The following is a 21,064-nucleotide window of genomic DNA, read 5'->3' on the forward strand; positions in this document are numbered from 1 at the left end:
CACACATACATACATACATACACACATACAAACAAACAACCATAAAAAACACAAAAGCAAAACCCATAATACGCAAGCATAAGACATATATAGTAAGATAAAAAAATATCCAAACAAATCAATATTACACACACACAAAAAAAAGACCTACAAAACACCATTGAGTTGATTCTGTGTTGGCCATCTACTGCTGGGTATGGGGCCTATCCTTAAGTGTGGTTTATATATTCAGTGAAACTCCGTTGAAAAAAGTTAATTTTTCCTTTGCAAACAGTTGTCAATTGGAGATTCCTTATTGGTCAGGGCTGGTGGATCATATCCACTTCCCTGTAATTTTCTAATTGAAATAAAAACTATAAATATTTAACTGTAATGAATGATACGATGAAGTACTTATGAGAAAAAAAAAGGTAATGACATCTACAGCTTCCTTTAAAATACATACAAAACATGACTCACACTTAAAGGAGGAACAGAGAACATCACTCTAAATAAATATAGTAAAATATGAAAGGCAAAAGCTGGATGGCAGGTACATAATGTTTAGCATTATCTTTTCTCTGCTCCCCTTATTTGTGAAAGTTTTAGAATGCACATGATTTTATTGAAGAAATATATAAAATTTGTGAGGTATACGGTCCTTAGAAGAATTTATCTGTGACTGAGTGAAAGGTAGAAATTGAATTCTAAGTGATATAATTATAAATCTTATTTTTTTTCTTTTATTGAAAATAGATTTTTTCACACAGTATGTTTTGATTACTTTTCCCTTCCCCCTACACTTCCTCACCTCCTCTTGCATCCAGATCCACACCCTTTCTGTATCTCCTTAGAAAAAAAAGGCCTCTAAAGAATAAGAATAAAATAAAGCAAAAACAAATTAGAATAGGATATAACAACTAATCAAGAAAAAGAGCCAAAGAAAAAGCACATGAAATGCATATTGGAAGCTGATACACATACATTCACACCCACAAGAATCCCACAAAACCACAAAACCAAAAGCCATAATATATACACACAGGACCTGTTATGTAAAAAAAAAAAAAAAAAAAAAATATGCCCTAACATTGTGAAACAAAGAACTTCCAAAGATGCTATTGAGTTCGTCGTGGCCATCTACTGCTGGGCATGCAGCCTACCCTTAAGAATAGTTTTTTTCCGCAGTGAGACTCCCTTGGAGAAAAAAATTTTTTTCACTTGCAAGTGACTATCTATTGGGTATTGCTTCTAGATTAGGGATGGGGCATGTGTCCACTTTCCTTTTAGCTCTAGGACCCATCGGATGCAGACCCACACAGGCCCTATGAATGCTGCCACTAACTCTATGAGTTCATGTGTGCTGTATTTAGAAGGCTTTGATTCCTTGGAATCCTCAGTCCCCTCTGGTTCTTACACTCTTTCTGCCTCTTCTTCCTCAGAGTTTCCTGAGCCTCAGGGGATAGATTTGATGAAGAAATCCCTTTTAGGGCTGAATGTTCCAAGGTCTCCCCCTCTCTGAATATTGTCTGGCTGTGGATCTCTGTTTGTTCACATCTCCCCAGGAAAGGGAAATAAAGTAGTTATAGATGGGAAAGGGAGGGACTGGAATGGGAGGATAAAATAGGAGTGGGGAAGGAGGGACTAGGAAGGAAACATGGTGAGGGACAGATAAAACTAAAGGTCCTTTGAAATGGTATGGAACCCCAATACAGAAGAAGATTCCTAAAAAATAGACAAATACAAAGTTGATCTAAATGAATTCACTAAGTAACAGGGGAGACAGAGCCCCAACTGGATATCTTTTGTCACCAGTACTGAGAATGGGTTACAACTAATCAAATTCTTGGTCAAAGGAGTCCCATGGGAAGCCCCAAACAAGCGAGGGTATTGCCAAGGTTATTGGTGGCTCTCTACAAACTGATGGTAAGATCTCATTGCTGAAGACAGCACCTACACAACTCGTTGAACACAGAAAGGTTGAGCTGGTACCTAGCTAGAGCCTCACCCTTACAGACTAGTGTTCATGGTACTTTGAATACTATCAAAGGAGAAAGGTAAACACCCACCCAGTTACAAACCCTTCAATCTACAATGGTGACCTGCCAGCAACATATGCTGGTGCATTAGTGCCACAAAGTTTGTGGGAGTAACCAACCAATATCTGATTTGAGCTAAAGCCCACTCTATGAGATGGAAACCATACTACTTGGCTGGCCAAAATCCTGAGACTAGATAGGCCACGGATCAAGGGGAAAACCAAATACTACTTGTCTGCTAAAGGAACACATACAGCAATAAAATGACTCCTAAGGACATTCTGCTATACCCATAGATCACTGTCTTGCTCAGCTATCAGCAGAGAAGCTTCATTCTGCAGCTGACTACAAATCTTCTTAAACTTAACTTGGGAAAAAGTTTTAACTATTTTTCAACAGTCAAAACTTTTTAATTAGGCTATTTACAACTCTTACAAGAGAAAATCTTAAAATAAATTTAATAGTTCCTGTGAAAACTTTATTGCAAGTTCTCTCAGCTTAAAAAAAGTTCTGTTATTTTAAAAGCAAAACCTAATAGGTACTTACAACTCTTGCAAGTGAGAAATTAAAAATAAAGTTTAATGGTCCCTGTGAAACTTAATTTACTATGCACAGCCTTGACAGGGTTTTACTTGTTATTCCCAGGGGATTAGTATAGGGGAAGAAAAAGAAAGAGAAGAAATACATCAGATTTATCAGAATCAAGTTGGCATGATGCCCTGTTTTCAACATTCTTTCTTGTGGTTTTAGCTATTTCTAATAAGAATACTATTTTCTCAGGCATGTTAGGCTGTGTGAACCTTAGCAAACAAAGAAGAGATGGTTTTTCTTACAATTTTTACTCAACAACTAATATAATTAAAGCCAGGAAGGTATTCATAACACCTATGTATCTACACAATTACCTATATATTGTATAACACTGCTATTCTTAAAACAATGAAGTTTCATAATCACACACATTTCCCCAGAGCCTTTCTGATATGGAAACTTAATAAACATTAAGTTAAAATTTAAACTAACAGTTGGCTGTTTGAAACCTGGGGCCTATGCAGGGTTGCTTGGCTTGGCCTGGGAGGAGGGGACTGGACCTGCCTGGACTGAGTCTACCAGGTTGATCTCAGTCCGCGGGGGAGGCTTTGCCCTGGAGGAGGTGTGAATGGGGGGTGGGCTGGGGGGAAGGTGAGGGGGGGCGGGAGGGGGGAGAACAAGGGAATCCGTGGCTGATATGTAGAACTGAATTGTATTGCAAAATAAAAAAAAAAATTAAACCAAGCAATCTATAAATTATCAGAGTTGGTTCCTTCCTGTACCTTCTCACATCAAATAAAGGACAAAATAAATGTCAGTTACTATTGGTTGAAGACAACATAACTGCATAGCAGCTGTGTTATAACAATGATTCAGATGATTATAAGTTTTAATCTGGAAGCTTCATTACCATTGTATTTATAAAGTTACAAAATTTCACTTAATATAACTAACACTGCTATTACCAGCCATGTACCTACTCAGTTTAAATTTTATGTTTCTAAACAAAAGTTTTAAAATTCAAGGCATTTTGAAAGAGGAAAAAATGCATGTCAGAGACAGTAACAAATGGAATTACTATCAATCAGACAAGTAGATGGAAATGACTTTATATTAAAATGAATTCGTGCTAAATAGTAGACAATGTTGATAAGACTGAGGAGTCACAGGAAAGGCCATCTACAGGACCTCTTTGGAGGGTTACTCCTATTTCGTTCTTTGTCCATTTTTAATTACTTGTGTACTTATGTTGTAGTTGCCTTATAAAATCTCACACTTTGTCCCTAAATGTCATCAGATTTCTTTTCTTCCTCTTTTTCTAGCTCCTTGAGATCCCTGTGTATTGACAGTGTTTATTTCTCAGTATATGTATTGAACCATAAAATTCCTTTATCCATTATCCCTTTTGAAAACAAATATGTTATCCTTAAGTTTATGAATATTTTTATTTTTTATCATGATATTTGTAATTGTTTACAAGTATTTTTGTAGTGGGTAGCACTGCATATTTTTTTTAAGATTCCATGTTTAAACTAAATTTTGGAGTTGTTCTTTTTAATATGTATTTATAGGCTGCTGCAACATGACTATAGAAGGTAGTCTGAATTGTGTTGGTTTTTTGACACTAAAATACTGTTTCCTAAGAAGGCAGAAAGACTGTAAGAGCCAGAGGGGATGGACACCAGGAGAGCAAGGCCCTCTGAATCAACTAAGCCAGTCACATATGAGCTCACAGAGACTGAAGCAGTAAGCACAGAGTCTACACCAGGTCCTCTGCATATATATTATAGCTATTAGCTTAGTATTTTTATGGGACTCCTGGCTGTGAGTATGAGTGGGTCTTTGACTTGTCCTTGCTCTTGTGATTCTTTTCCTCCTGTTGGGTTGCCATGTCCAACTTTGATATAATAGTGTTTGCTTCATCTTATTATATATTATTTTGTTGTTTTTGTTTTTTATCTCTTAGAGGCCTGTTGTTTTCTAATGATAGACAGAAAGGGAGGGGAGGTGGGGAGGAACTCGGAGGAGTAGAGGGAGGGCAAACTATAGTCAGGATATATTATATGAGAAAAGAATCTATTTTCAATTTAAAAAAAAGAATGGAATGCCTAACAAAGTAACTCGTGATTCAATAAATAAATAAATAAATAAATAAATAAATAAATAAATAAATAGGCTTGCTTTCTTTCCTAAAGAAACAGAAACAGGTATTATAAATACCTTAGACTACAGAAAACAGAAGTATCCTGGGATATATGGCAGTTCATATGTTAAGTGAAATAGTATGTAACCTGAGGGAACTACAATCAGCCAAAGGAAAATGTAAATGAATACTCCAAATACAGGGAAAGGAAATGTGTACCTTAGATAAGGCAAGGAGGACATAAAAACCATGGGGGAATAAACCTAAAAATTTAATTTAAAAACATTTATATGGAAAAATATACTGCTAAGAGAGTTCAAAACATGACACAAATAGTATTTTCACTTATACAAAAATCCCAAAATGTATTAGAATCCAGATTTTTATTATTTATTTCTCTGGTAGAGACTGAATTCCCTTCACTGAATGGATACTATGAACAGAAAAACACAATGTTGATGCAGTGATTCCACAGTGAGAAGCTGTTTGTGAAGTTCCTCTCCAAAGCATCATCTATAGAATAAATGTATGGAAGTACTGCAGAATGAGAGAGGAAGGAGTAAGCCACAAGACAGGCACACATAGGTTACAAGAAAATGATGGAAACAAACCAGCCTGCTCTAAATTATTTTCTTTGTTCCCTTCAGTGAGTCCATTTCTTTGAGATTTTTGTTGGCTGTTTTTGTTTTAATTAGTAACATTTAAACATCATCATTACAAAGGAACATGAATATGAGTAAGAAAGCAACAACAAAAACCTAGAATATGGGACACTATGTACCAAATAGGCAAAATAGAGTGTGATGGTACGCACTGTGTGAAACAGTATTGGTGACACTCCCTGAGAGTGAAAAGAGGGAGTTAGTTTAGGAACATGAGTTAGGTACTATTAAAACATTTCAGAATATAAGGTAGAAATTGTGAAACCTCTTTTAAATGAGAAGGGAAGCTACATAGATATGAGGATTAACCTGTCAAGTAAGGGTAGTCATAGAGAAGGCTTTAGTAGCATGGATATGCCTCTTCTAAAAATCAGACTCAGTGACAATTGATTCCAACAAAAAAAAAAAAGGCATCAAATAGGAATGGCATTGACATGTTATGGGATATTTGTACTCTGTGTGAAGATCTATTGTTGTGAATGGTATAATAAAAAGATGAATGGTCAACACCTAGGCAGGAGGTATAGGCAGGATTTCCAGGGAGAGAAAGGAAGAGGAAGAAGAATCTAGGCACATGGGAGAAGCCAGAAGACATGGAGAGGAAACAGGAGGTAGAAGATTGAAGAGAGGTAACAACAAGTGATAGAATGTAGATTAATATAAATGGGTTGATTTAAGTTATAAGAGCTAGTTAGGAACAAGCCTAAGCTACTGGTCCAAGCTTTCATACTTAATAGTAAGTCTCTGTCATTATTTGTGAGCTGGCAGCCCAAAGAAAAATCTACTATATACAGCATCCAATGTAGAGGCTTAAATATCCAAACATAGGGCCTGAGAAAGCTAAAAAAAGTTCTGGACAAGGAGCCAGACATGGCTTCCTAGTCTTGCAGTCTCTCAGATGGGCTGGTGCTCAGCATACAGAGGCAGCTAATGGTCACTGCCTGAGGCCTGGAGCCAGCTGCCAGTGCCATGTGGCAGTGCCATGCACTAAACTGAGCTGTGCGGTGGCTGACACGGCAGTTTAAGGTTTGGCTCACATAGCAGAGACCACTGCAAGTGCATGGCTGCAGGTGCTTAATAAAGTCAGGTTCAGACTGAGAAATTCTCTGAACAGATATAGTATGTTTAAACACATGCTAAAGACAGAAAACAAAATGGGTATAGACAGTCATAGAAAAATAGTTTAAAATAATAAAATATTTGAAGAAAGAATAAAGTAATATAAAAAGAATAAACCACGTTAAGATGGGAAATACACAGGGTGTCTGGATCCTGTATGGTGCTTTGTTGACTTTGAATTATTTAAATGGTAATGTATGAAAAACAATAGCTGCTGAGAGGCATTTGGATTTTGGAAACTACTAAATTAAACCAACCTATATATTTTAAGAATGTCTTAACTTCAAAATGGAAGTCAGAAATATGTTGCATTGGGGGAGAGGTTATGCTTTTGTTTCCACAGGAATCAAAAAGTTATAGTTCTCTTCAAAATTAATAAAGATCAAGATTTTATTAGGTGAGATCTTCTGAAAATCTTGGCTACAGACATAAAAGAAGAAATCAAGAAATGCTACAGGTAAGGTGATGTATATGCTTATCCCTCTACTACAGGAACAACAAGAGAAGGAGGAATCTAGGCATGCAGGAGATGCCAGGGACATGAAGAGGAAACAGGAGGTGCAAAATTGAAGAAAGGTAATGCCACATGATAGAATGTAGGTTAATACATTCTGAGACTGGATAAAACATGATAAATCTTGTTAGCTACAGAGTCCTCATGACTTATTATCACATTCCATCCTTTCATATGGCATGTATAGAAGTTTGGTTATACAGTCCAAACAAACTTCTAAAGTTAACAAATGCCTTTTACCTGCTCAAACATAAAACCAAAAATCATCTTTAACTGACTTGTTCACACTGCACATTCCATACTTGTGTTAATACAGATATATGTGTTACCTTTAAAAGTTCATGTGTCTTCAGAAAAAAAGGATGAGATGCCATTAAAGACAAGTAGCCCATGTGATTCAGCCTCTCAAAATTCCTCTGTTACAGTTTCCTCAAAATTCTGCATCCAGAACAACTTCAAAGCTGTAGCTGAAATGGTCCAGTCTCACAGACTGCCCAGAAAAGACATCAGATAAGCTCTACAATTACCCATCACACAGAGACTAAACAAAAAATAATACAGCTATTTTTCCTAGGACTTGACCATTATCTCAATTTTCTCAGGGTCCCCTAAAGATGCCATCACCCGCAGAAAACAAGAAGAAGTCTAGTGAACATGACATCCACATTCCCAAGAGGTGGGGTGAATGGTTTTTGGTCATTTATTGAATTATGGATGTTTATCATCATTTAGGAGGGTTGATTACATACTGTTGCTGGTCATAGTAAGGGAGGAAACTAAGCAAAAGTTAGATTCAAGGATCTCTTTCTGAAAAGAAAAAAAGATATAGAAATGATAGGATGAAAGGGTAGATTATTGAATCCACTTTAAACTAAAAAGCAGCCATTAATGTCAAATATTTTACATTGGTATAGATTTTTGTATATTGATAAAAATTTAAAGTTGTTATACTATACATATGTTTTTATTCTTGCTTAAGGCATTGTGTCTATGCAGCTCATTTAACAATGTAATGTAAATTTCTAGTACTTGAAAGTTTTTATTACAAACTATTTAGGGTAAGAAATACAGGTTAGTAGTTAGTCACCCAACAATCAAATTTGTGGCCATGTTAGGTATGTCTTCAAGGTCAAACAGATATATTTTCTACAGAAAGATGGTCTTGAAACACTTCAGAAACCTACAGAATATGGCATTTAACCTAAGGCTTTTCATGACAGTAAGACATGTCTGTTCCTGGCTGCACCAATTTGCTTCAAAAAAGGATGATGGGCATTGAAGAACCTCCATGTGGAGTTTTCTTTTATTGTTGCAAAGTTAGACACTGGGCAAGAAACTGCCCTTGTCTCAACTGCTGACAGAATGCTGTCCAAATTGGACAAGCAAGACACAAAAGAAAGTGACTGCTGAACTTTGCCAAGACAAAGTAGGACAGTCCTTCAAAAATTTCCTGCTTTACAAAAAAGTCTGTCAGATATTCTAGGCCTGAAGACTGAAGACAGATGCCCCAACATTTCAGAGGAACCTTGGGTGATTGTCCAGGCTGCCAGCTGTTTATGTCATTTCTATAGTTTTGGAAATTGCTTGCTCTGTGCTTCCTGTTTACTCGAGTAATATTTTATCCTTCTTGGGTCTCTGATGGGGATTGAAGGTTAGATAGTTTACAGTTTTCCTTGTTACCAAATTCAGGAAAAAAAACTTACTTAAGAGATAAAGTTTATAAGGTTGAGAAACATAAAAAGCTTAAGTTGTTCTTCTAATAAGATGTTTTTAGGTCTAAAAAGATATTTTAGGATGGTAATACAAGTTATAATATAAAATGTTTTAGGTATAAAACTTTGGACTCACCGGGCAGTGGTGGCACACGCCTTTAATCCCAGCACTTGGGAGGCAGAGCCAGGCGGATCTCTGTGAGTTCGAGGCCAGCCTGGGCTACAGAGTGAGTTCCAGGAAAAGCGCAAAGCTATACAGAGAAACCCTATCTTGGAAAAAAAAAACAAAAAACTTTGGACTCACTAAGATAGGATAGATAATACAGTACTTTATCCAAATTTGCCAAATACATATGGACTAAACATTGTTGATATAATTCTTACTTGATAATTGTCTTATTGTATACAGTTTTACTATGTTAAAACCTTTCCATTTTATTTAGACAAAAAGGGGGAAATGTTGTGGGATATTTGAACACAGTGTGAAGATGTTAGTGTTGTGATTGGTGTAATAAAAAGCTGAATGGCCAATAGCTAGGCAGGAGATATAGGTGGGACTTCTGGGGAGAGAAAGAAAGAGAAGGAGGAATCTAGGCATGCAGGAGATGCCAGGGACATGAAGAGGAAACAGAAGGTGCAAGATTGAAGACAAGTAATGCCACATGATAGAATGTAGATTAATATAAATGGGTTAGATTAAGTTATAAGAGCTAGTTAGGAACAAGCCCAAGCTATAGGCAAGCTCTCATGATTAATAAGAAGTTTTATTTGGGAGCTGGCTGGTGGGACAGAGAAAGACTCATTACATTGATGTAGTCTCCAAAGTTAGGGAAACTAGGAAATAAAAAGAGTTTTAAAAAAGTCATCATATACCACAATACATGGCACAGCCTTAACCACAGGCCCTGTTGTTAGGCCCTTCTTTGTCAAGGGGAGTGCTATCTTTCTCTCCTTGCATAAAACACAGGATTTATATTTTAAAAACAATGAATTGCCTTTATAGGTAAAGAAAACAATTTGGAAAATGAAGCTCACTTCTCTCCAGACCTACACCATTGGAAGACTTTGACAAAGATTTTTTTTCCCTACTTCCAGTCTTTTAATGTTGACACAAATTTACTTACAGTGAAGCTGATTATAAAAACACATGAGCATAAATGATAAGATTAAATTTAGTGTCCCCACAGTGATGAATAGTAAAAGAGCTAGTGCTTTCAAAAGAAGACAATAGCCATAGTGATGATATGTCATCCAAAGACTGGCATCCTTACACTGCAAAGGCAAGAGCTGTTTAGGGTAACAGCTACACAGTGGGATTTGTAGTTGTGCCTTGTTTTCCATTCACTATTTAATAATAATTTTCATGTTGTCTTTATAGGCAACTTTGTGGACTTATGTAAATATTTCCTACAATTGTGTGATTATAAGGTCATGATAGCACTTTGCACAAACTCCTGATTTTAATGTAGTAATGGTTCTAATATCAATGTTTTTCATTCTTTTGAAATCTTATGTGATTTTACTAAATTTCCGTTATACTTTTGAAACTACACATATCATATTAGTATATGAACAGCAGGAAAAGAGTCAAGAGAAGGTACAAGAAACAGAGGTCCACTCATTCATACACTCAGGAATTCCATAAAAACACTAAACTGGAAGACATAATATATACACAAAGGACTTATAACATAAAAAGAAAATGTTATATTTTTTCAATTTATCATATATATATATATATATGATAAAATTTTTAAAAAAAGGAAGAGTCCTGACACTACAGTATGAGACAAGGAACTTCCAAAGATACCATTGAGTTCATTTTGTGTTGGCCATTTACTGCTGGGCAAACAGCCTATCCTTAACAGTAGTTTGTTTTCCTGGTGAGACTCTCTTGGAGCAAACTAAATTTTCATTTGTAAGTGGTCATCAATTAAAGATTGCATCTGGGTTAAGGTTGGGGAAAGGTGTCCACTTCTCCTTTCAGCTCTAGGACTCTAAATGGTGCAGACTTATGCAAGTCTTGTGCATTCTGCCTCAGCCTGTGTGAGTTCATATGTGCATTGAGCCTGCTGATTTAGAGGACATTGTTTTCTTGGTGTTCTCCATCCCCTCTGGCTCTTACACTCTTTCTGTCTCCTCTTCCATGGGGTTCCCTGATCCCTGAGAGGAGAAATTTTATGGAGACATTAGTTTTAGGGCTAAGTGTTCCAAGGTTTCTCACCTTTTGCCTAATGCCTGGCTTTAAGGGTCTGTATTTGTTCTCATCTCCTTCTTTGGATTTGGGAAATTTTCTTCTATGATTTTGTTGAAAATGTTTTCTGTACCTTTCACCTGGGTTACTTTTCCTTCCCCTATTCATATTATTTTAGATTTGGTATTTTCATAGTGTCTCAAATTTTCTGAGGGGTTGGGGACAGATTTTTTTTAAGATTTAACATTTTCTTTGACTTAGATACCCATTTCTTCTATTGTGTCTTCAATGCCTGTGATTCTCTTTTTCATCTCTTGTATTCTGTTGGTGAGGCATGCCTCTCAGGTTCCTGATCAAGTTCTTAAATTTTTCATTTCCAGATTTCCCTAGTTTGGTTTTTTTCTGTGGATTCTATTTCTACTTTCCAGTCATGAACTGTTTTATTCATTTCCTTCCACTGTTTGCTTGTTCTCTCTCTCTCTCTCTCTCTCTCTCTCTCTCTCTCTCTCTCTCTCTCTCTCTCTCTCTCTCATTGGTTTCTTTAAGGGATTTTATTTTATTCCCTCTTTAAGAACCTCTATCCTATTCATAGAGGTGTTTTAAGTATCTTTGTCTAGTGCTTCAGCTATGCTGCAACATTCTGGGCCTACTGTAGTAGGGTTGCTGGGCTCTAATGGAGACACATTGTCCTGGCCGTTATTGTGTTTTTATGCTTGCATTTGGGCATCATGGCTTGGAAAGATAATAATTCTAGGTTCTGATTATGGTCTTGTCTTTGTTGGATGGGTGTTTTGTTCCTTGCTTTCTGTTGCCCTCTCTGGTTCTAATAGAGTGGTGGCTGTGTGGTGTCTGGTAGGAAATCTTTCTGGGATCCTGATAGGTGTGGCCACTGGGGGTTCCTGGTAAAATGTGTTTCTAGGTATTGGGAGCTGAATATTAAGAATGGAGATGGGAAGAGAATTGGAAGGGGACTGAGGGGTCCACAGGAGGGAGGAAAGCATGATGCTGTGTTATGATCTGCTTAGTGCTCTGGGAATGGAGGCAGAGAGTGAGATGAAATAACAGGTGGTCTGCTACAGAGCTGGGGATGAGACTGGGAGGTTGGATATGAAGGAGCAGAGTGATAGTGAAGATATGGAGGAGCAGAGTGATAGAGAAGATATGAAGCTTGCCTACCTTCTTCCCTGGCCTGAGTAGCCTGCTGGTTACCAGGGAATGCCTGTTGGAGTTGGGGGATGAGAGAACATGATGAGTACAGAAAAGAAAGATAGGAGGGGAAGATCTGTGTGATCCACTAGAGATGGGGGTGAGGAAAAAAGGGAGACTGCAGCAAGTGGTCTGCTACAGAGCTGGGGGTGTGCCTTGGGGTAGGACTTGGAGGAATGGAGGAAGAGGTAAAGATCTGGAGTTAGCATACCTGCTCCCCTGGCCTGAGTCTGTCAGGAATCTTTTAATATAGAGTCCAAATACAATAGCCAATAGATAAGAACAATGGAAACAGAAGAAAAATCTTAAAAATTCTGCTAAGGAGATGTCCTTTCTGCCATAGCATGTGTTGCTCATGCTGAAAGTAGGTGCATGCTTTGGGTTAAAATGAACTCTTTAGGGTGGGGAGATTCATCTGGACAATGTGATCAACTCCATATCCAATCTTGTTTTTTTTTTTTTTCAAATTGTTTCAAATCATTTTCTTCTCCCAATATAGTACTGCTCAGACTGACAGCTAGTTTTTCTCCATTGCAACGAATGTCTATTTCAGAAGCTCTAGTGTTCAAGTGAGGCGGGCAATCACTCCGGGAGCTACTCTGTCCTTTCTACTGGACATCCAGGCACTATTTTTCCTTAACACAATAAAGAAGAAAAAATGAGGTCAGGACATCATTTCTGTTCCATTGACTGCTAAAGCACAGTTTTACCCAGGAACTCTACAGGTTCTCTCCTGTGATCCAGGCACCCCAACTGTGACAAAGTATCTGATGGAAACTCAGCAGTAGAGTCCACACCAGGATGCAGCTAAGCATGGCAGAGGTTGCCAAGGAATGAGTGCACAAAAGACTGAAGCTCAGAACTGAGGGAAGGCCTAGCCAAGGGGCACTTGTGTCCTACAGCACCATCAATCTATCTTGAAGAGCTAATGTGACATGTTTCTGAAAGGAACTCTTAAGGCAACGAGTTCAGATTTCCCATAAACAGTTTGCACACTTTCAAAAGACACAGAAGGGCATCTGAACTTAGATCTTAGAATGTTTGTAAGTATCCTAGGCAGTATGCTGAAACATCTAACAAGGGAAAAGACAATGTGGCCCTCTTGTTTGAACACAGCCTGCAAGTTCTTGTGCTAATATTCCAATCTTCAACACAATATTGTCCATAAACAAAATACAACAAACTGTAAAATACTTTAAAATCAATTGGTGATATTCAAGTAAAATTAGGTTAAAAAGCCAATTCATCACCTAGTAGGTATCTAGAATACCAGAGCACTGAACAAGGATTGTGCATTTGATGTTCATGAGAAAACATCAGGATGCAGATGAGTACATAAAGCTAAAAGGTGTCTTAACTAATAACAAGGAAAGGGGAAAAAAGGCATGTTAAACAATAAAAAAGCACCCAGAAATACTGTCTATGTGACATTTATCCTGCATTCCAGAGAAGTAATTTAACGGGTACCAAATCCATCTTCCTATGTAAACCCTAAGGACAGCTAACTCCTTTAGGATATCTACAAATGACATGAGACATAAAAATTTGTTTTATTAATACAATCATTAAATAAGTGCTTGCTACAGTTAAATATTGAGCTGTTCACAATTTTTCTGCTACTTACTCTGATAAGGATACCAGCAAATAGTCTAATATAGAAACACCAAGATATATTAATAAGCAAAAGAAATATGCAGTAGTTGGTTTTTTAATTCCCCTTAGAATATTTTAAATTCTTTATCCCTCCCTAAAGCAATGTACAACATAATACACACAATTTCTTAACAAATATTCAATGACATGATTAAGGCTCTTTTTAATAAGGTGGCATGAAAGTTGTTTTTCATTTTTAATTCTTGCTTTTATTGATAATATTTTTAATTCTTAATATTGTTGATAGTAGTAATAATGCAATCCATAAATGTTAACATTTTTCTCTTTATGAAATAATCCATCACCAGACACATAAACACAAAACAAATTCAAGACAAAACAAAAGTACCCTGAAAGCTAAGTTATTCTAAATACCTTCAGTTTAAACACTTAAAAATCAAACACACACACACACACACACACACACACACACAAAAAAAAAAAAAAACCATGCAAAAGTTGGTTTATGCCACCATCTAGTGGCTACAGAATATAGCACAGATGCACAAAAGTGCGCACCCAAGGAGGTAACTGCAGAATACATTTGCCCAGGGATGTAGATTCAGGAGACAAGCATCTAACATGTAACTGTCCTCCTATCTGGCTAAGGTTGCAACCTTGACTGCTTCCTTTTGCACAGTTTCATGAGTTCAACAAAATCAAGCAGGAATAACACTGAATCTGTTTTTCTCTTAACCTGCCTCCCTCAATTTTTATCACCCTGTAACTGGTCCTATTTGTTATATGAGGCATTTACATGAATTTATTATCATTTACAGGTATTTATTATCATTACAAAAAAGATAATAAAGAGATAGTCAGAAAGCCCCCATATGCTGCTATAAAGAGTATAAATTTATAAAGCACTTTGGTACTATTTAGTAAAGATGAACTCACAATAATTTTCAAAAATTGCTGAGAGATATTAACTGGCTATGGCCCACAACTGGATTGACAACTCGAGAACTAAGTAATTTATACCAAAACTTACAAGGTGATAAGGATTTACATAGTCCGAGAAAATTATTAGCTGAAGCTGAGAGAGAACTGGCTTTGGTAGAAAAGAAATTACAAGATGCACATGTGGATCATCTGGATCCAGAGCTTGATTGTATTCTGGTTATTTTACCTTCTATGCATTCTCCTATAGGAATTCTTACACAGAGAAAAGATAATATTTTAGAATGGATATTTTTAACCACACAAACAGAGTAAAAAAATTAAGTACCTATGTAGAAAAGGTTCTTGAATTGATTCTGAAAGGAAAATTCAGACTTCGTCAATGAGAAGGGAGAGCTCAGCAGAAATTGTGGCACTTTTCATTAATGCTGAAATTTCCTCATTATGGACAGAAAATGAACATTGGCAAAGAGCTTGCAGTAATTTTTTTGGAAGAGATTAGCAACAAATATCCCAAATGTAAGAGACTTCTCTTATAAAGAGAACTAATTAGATTCTTCCTCACATTGTACAGAGAACACCAATTTCTGAACCCCCTACATTCTATACTGTTGCAAACAAATCAGGAAAGGCAGGCTATAAGTCAGGAAATTTAAGTAAAGTAGCTCAAAGCCCTTATGATTCTGTTCAAAAGTCAGAATTATATGCCATTCTCATGGTATTATTAGACTTTTCCAGAACCTCTTAATACAGTTACTAACTCTCAATATGCAGAAAGTTATTTAGCATATTGAAATTGCTGAACTTATTCCAGATGATTCAGAATTAACTTTGTCATTTATTCAATTACAAGAAATAATCAGAAATATAAATCACCCCTTGTATATATAGCACATTTCAGATCTAATACGGGTCTACCAGGCCCTCTGGCACACGGTAATGATGAAATTGATCATCTACTGATAAAAAAAAATGTACAAGAAGCCTCAGAATTTCATAAGAAACACATGTTAATAGCGAAGGTTTGAAAAAAGATTTTTCTACCACTTATCAACAAGCCAAGGAAATTATAAGAAAATGTCGTACTTGTTCTTGGTATAACCAAACTCCACTATCGGCAGGAAGTAACCCAAAGGGTACTCAAAGAAATGAAATTTGGCAAATGGAAGGGTTCAATTTTGCAAAGTTTGGAAAATTAAAATATGTATACCATACCATAGATACATATTCAGGATTTCAATGGGCAACTGCTTTGAGTTCTGAAAAGGCTGATTATATAATTATACATTTTTAGTAGTTATGGCCATCATGGCATACCTGTACAAATTAAGACTGACAATACTCCAGCATATGTCTCTAGTAAAAATGAAACAGCTTTTTGCATATTTACATTTGCATATTTATATTTACAACATAAAGCATATTACAGGTATACCACACAATCCTACAGGGCAAGCAGTTATAGAAATATCTAATCACAATTTAAAAGATATACTTAATAAACAGACAGGGGTAATAAAGAACCCTGGAGATAGATTACACAATGCTTTATTAACTTTAAATTTTTAAATGTGAATGAGAAAAGAATGACAGATGCAGAGAGATATTAGATAATAGAAAAAACTGTTGAATTAAATCAGCCTGTATACTTTAAAGATGTGTTGAACTCAAAATGAAAAAAGGACATGTGTTACATTGGGGAATAGGTTTTGCTTTTGTTTCCACAAGAGAAGAAAAGCTATAGATACCATCAAAATTGATAAAGATTAGATTTGAACAGGAGAGACCTCTTGATCAAAAATGACAATAGTTCATCAAACAGTGTAGCCACTCAATCTAAACCAACTTATAATAATAACAAATGCCTTTCATTTGATCAAACATAACTTTCCAAAAAGGAAATTCCCCAAAGTTATGGTTGGGGCAGAGTTTTGTTTTGTTTTTCCAGGAGAATGAAGGCATCCAGCTAAAGAATCTGAAGACCATGGGACAAATGAGACATCTGAAGAAGAAGAAGAAGAAGAAGAAGAAGAAGAAGAAGAAGAAGAAGAAGAAGAAGAAGAAATCATTCAGAGAAAATGTCCCAAGAAAAAGAGTAAAATGACCTAATGGTATAGCACATTTCCAACAGGATAAAATCTTCCCAAATGTTTTTGTTTCTTCTGTTCTCTACAGACAAATGCAAAGGCAAAGACAAATGGTCTTTTGGTAGTCCCAGTTCAATTCAAAGTTAAAACTGGCTTTGGAGTTGGAGTGTGGCTCTCTCCTTCTCTAAACCCAAGCATGCTTGTCAAAAGAAAATCCAAAACCTCTGTCTCATGTTAGAAAAGCCACCTGGTAAGGGACAAAAGAGAAACCAAAATTAAGGGACTATTCTATCTCCACTAATCTCATAATCCTTTGGTTTTATTTTCACTCTTTAAAACTTTACTTAAGATATAAATATTATCTCAAAATTTATGATATATATACATATTTAAACTTTCTGTTGTGATATTAATGGTCATATAGAATACTAATTCTCAGAAAAGGCTTAATCTAGCTTCCTGTACATGATTTTAGGCATGAGTCTCTATCAGGTAACTAGGAATTAAGTTTGTCTACTCTGGATGTACTTAACAAATTGTGACACTTTAACCTCTCCAAAATCTGCTGCATATGACATTTAAAATGTTTAAGTTTTCTGCAGTGAACCATGACCATTCCTAACAGTGACCTTTAAGGTCTTCAGAAGGATGATTGGGCCCTACAACAACGATTCTACCTAGATTGTGGTAACACGACTAAGCTGACAAACACCACCCAAAGATCAGCTCTGAACTACAAACTGCTCAGGACAGTTTCAAAGTGGCTTGCTGAGACGGTCCAGCCTCATGTACTACTCCAGCCAGGACTTCACATAAGTCCTGTACTTTCCCATTACACAGAGACTGGCAACAAATGATGCATCTAGCTCTCCCAAGGACTTGACCATTATCTCAATTTTCTCACAGTCCACTAGTTGATGCTGCTGCCTCCCTCACAACAAAAAGCAATCTAGAGAACACAATACCCACATTCCCAAGAGGTAGGGTTGGTGGGTTTTGATCACTCAATGGGTTATGAATATTTGTCATCATTTAGGGGAGATGGTTACAAGTTGTTATTGGTAATGGTCAGGAAAAAACAGAACGAAGGAGATTAGATTCAGGGATCTCTTTCTGAAAAGAAAAAGGGGGGATATAGAAGTGATAGGATAAAAGGGTAGATAATTTAATTTACTTTTAAATCTAAAAAGCAACTACTAGTCTTAAATATTTTACATTGATATGGATTTTTGTATATTGATACAATTATAAGGTTATTTATGTTATACTGTATATATGTTACGCTTGTTTAAAATATTTTTGTATATTGATACAAATTTAAGGTTATTTTTGTTAGAAAATACTGTACATACATTTCTATTCTTGTTTAAGGTATTGTACCTATGCAGCTCATTTAACAATGTAATGTAAATTTCTAGTCCTTGAAAGTTATTATTACAAATGATTAAGGATAATAAATGCAGGTTCATAGTTATAACACCTATTATAATCAAACTTGTAGTCATGTTAGGTATGTTTTCTAGGTCAAACAGATATATTTTAGATAGACAGGTAATCTTCAAACACTTTAGAGATCTACAGAATATGGCATTTAAGATGTTTTAATAACCTAAGATTTTTATGACAATGAGACATGTCTGCTCCTGGCAGCACCAATCTATTTCAGAGAAGATGATGGGCATTGAAAAAACTCCATATGGAGTTTGCTTTCTTTGTTGCAAAAGTTAGCCACTGGGCAAGAAACTGCCCTTGTCTCAACTGCTGACCGTATGCTGTTCAAATTGGACAAGCAGGACACAAAAAAAAATGACTTCCAAACTTTGCCAAGACAATACAGGACAGTCCTTTAAAATTCCTGCTTCATAGAAAAGTCTGTCAGATATTCTAGGCTTCTAGGCCAAAGATAGATGCCCCAACATTGCAGATGAACCTTGAAGTAACTGTCCAAGCAACCAGATGTCTCTGTCATTTATCAGTTTTGGAAGTTGCTTGTTCTGAATTTCCTGTTTACTCAGATAGTATTATATCCTTCTCTGGTCTCTGATGGAGTTGAAGACTAGACAGTTATAATTACAGCTTTTCTTATTACCGAATTTAGAAAAGAAACTCACAAAAGAGGTGTAAAGTATATCATGAGAGACATAAAAGGATAGTTTTGGATTGGTAATACAAGTTAGGATAGAAAGTGAATTAGGTATAAAACTTTGGACTCACCAAGATAGGATAGATAACAGAGTATTTTCTCTGAATTTGTCAAATGCAAATGTACTGGACATTGTGAATGTAATTCTTACCTGATAATTGTTCTTATTGTATATAGTTTTACTACGTTAGAGTTAAAAACCTTCTGTTTTTATTTAGACAAAAAGAGGGAAATGTGTGATATTTTGATAGAATTCTGACAAAAATGTTTGCTTTGAATCAGAGGGCAGAGCTAGCTACTAACTGACCAAAATTAGTCATAGAAGTTTTGGAGGACTGAGGACACAGAGAGAGACAAGAAGTTGTAGGGCGGGGCTAAGAGAGGCTCTTGTTCTTTTGGATGGAGGAATGAAAGAGAGAGAAGGACACTGGTCACTTCACCACTTCTCTGATCATTCAGGTTTTCCTGAGTTTTTATTGATAAAGAATAATTAGAATAAACACATCAAATACACATTCTGGGAAAAGGTGATAAAAGGGAACTTTTGAAAACAAATATTGTACTATTCAAAGGTTTAAATGTACATAAATGAGCTAGAAGATAAAAGGGGAACTTCTCCCACCCCAACAGCACTATGAACAATGAAGACTTTTTAATATGTTGAAAAATGCCATACATGAACACAGTATTTACATAATTTTACCCCTCTCTCTCCCTCTTCTAACTCCTCCCCTGTCCCTCTCTACTCCCTCTCAAATTCATGATCTCATCTTCTCTAATTACTGTTCCATACATACATAGACACACATGCACAAAACCTACTTAGTCTGTTTAGTAGTTGCTAGACTGCACTTGAGTTTAGGGCTGTGTTACAAGAAAGCATCAGCAAAGGTCAGTTTGAAAAAGTTTGGCAAGACAAACAGTGGGGAGAAATTGCTGTGAAGATTTTCTTTTCTAGTGAAGAATGTTCATGGTTCTGAGAGACAGACATTTATCAGACTGTGATTGCTCCAAACCAGAGGAGGCACACACACACACACACACACACACACACACACACACACACACACACACATACACACACAAAAAAAAATCTGCAGTGAACCATGACCATGCCTAACAGCAACTTTGAAATCTTCAAAAGGATAATGGGACCCCGCAAAGATGATTCCACATGGACTATGGTAAAGCCATTAAGCTGATTAACACAATGGAAAGATAGACTTGGACTACAAACTTCTCAGAACAATTTCGAGATGGCTAGCTGAGATGATTCAGATTCACAGACAACTCGAGCAATGACTTGAGACAAGACCTACGTTTTCCCATTACGCAGAGACTGGATGACAAATGATACAGCTACCTCTCCCAGGACTTAACAATTAACCCAAAAATTTTCTTTTCAGGATTCACTAAAGATGTCTTCACCCCCCCAGAAAGCAGGAAGTAATTTTAAGAAAACAACGCCCACATTCCCCAGAGGTGGGGTGGGTGTTTTTTTGGTCGTTCAATGGCGTATGGATAATTGTTATTGCTTACGATGGTTAGTTACAAGTTGTTAATTGTTAATGGTCAAAAAAAAAAAAAGCTAAGTTGTTAATTGTTAATGGTCAAAAAAAAAAGCTAAACAAAGGAGATTAGATAAAGGGTTCTTCTTCAAAAAAAGAAAAAGAAAATATAGAAAAAGGTAGATCATTGAATCTACTCTGAAAAAAAGGAAGATATAGAAATGATAAGATAAAAGGTAGATTTTTGGATTTACTCAAAAAAAGAGAATATGGATATGATAAGATAAAAAGGGAGATTATTGAATCTACTTTTAAAAAGGAACTACTTGTTTTAAATAGGATAAGTAATGAAATTTTCTGTCTGAATTTGTCAAATTTTAATGGACAGGACATTGTTAATGTATATAATGGCGTTTTTTGTCTAAATCTGTCAAATGTTAATGGACTAGACATTGCTAATGTAATTCTTGACTGTATATATTGTATATATTTATTGGATATAGTTTTTCTTGTATTAGTTATAAGCTTTTTTAATTTTAGACAAAAAAAGAGGAGAAATGTGGATGATATATTGTGCACCCCAACAAACTTATCTAGAGGTCAGAGAACAGAACAGCCACTAGATAGACATAGAGACCAGAAAATGGTGGCACATACACCTTTAATCCTAGCAT

At 36.1% G+C, this 21,064-nt stretch overlaps 1 pseudogene; it reads right to left on the reverse strand.

The window, feature by feature from the left end:
- Positions 1–9,552: 9,552 nt before the first annotated feature.
- On the reverse strand, positions 9,553–9,664 carry LOC131905445 (U6atac minor spliceosomal RNA; annotated as a pseudogene).
- Between the last annotated feature and the right edge of the window lie 11,400 nt (positions 9,665–21,064).

The sequence above is a fragment of the Peromyscus eremicus genome, chromosome 2, assembly GCF_949786415.1.
Source record: "Peromyscus eremicus chromosome 2, PerEre_H2_v1, whole genome shotgun sequence".
Lineage (NCBI taxonomy): Eukaryota > Metazoa > Chordata > Mammalia > Rodentia > Cricetidae > Peromyscus > Peromyscus eremicus.